We start from the raw sequence: 311 nt of genomic DNA on the forward strand, positions 1-311 counted from the left end.
GGGGGGGGGGGGCTGTCTGGGGGTTGGGGGGTGTAAGGTTTTGGGCAGAGTACAGGTGGGGGGGTCTCAGGAGGGGGCAGTTAGGGGATAAGGCACAGGGAGGCTTAGGTAGGGGGTGGGGTTCTGGAGAGCAGTTAGGAGCAGGGGTCCCAGGAGGGGGCAGTCAGGGGACAAGGAGCAAGGGGGTGTTTGGGAGTTCGGGGGGGGCTGTCAGGGGGCAGGAGTGGGGAGAGGGATCAGAGCAGTCAGGGGACAGGGAGCAGGGGGGTTTAGATGGGTCGGGAGTTTTGGGGGGGGGGCTGTCAGGGGGT

The 311-nt window shown here is 66.2% G+C and overlaps 1 protein-coding gene across 1 annotated transcript in view; it reads right to left on the reverse strand.

Moving 5' to 3' along the window:
- Window positions 1-311, reverse strand: part of ARHGAP42 (Rho GTPase activating protein 42) — a 283,518-nt gene that overhangs the window by 94,982 nt on the left and 188,225 nt on the right. The gene's annotated exons all lie outside the window — the stretch shown is intronic.

The sequence above is a fragment of the Trachemys scripta genome, chromosome 1, assembly GCF_013100865.1.
Source record: "Trachemys scripta elegans isolate TJP31775 chromosome 1, CAS_Tse_1.0, whole genome shotgun sequence".
Classification (NCBI taxonomy): Eukaryota; Metazoa; Chordata; order Testudines; family Emydidae; genus Trachemys; species Trachemys scripta.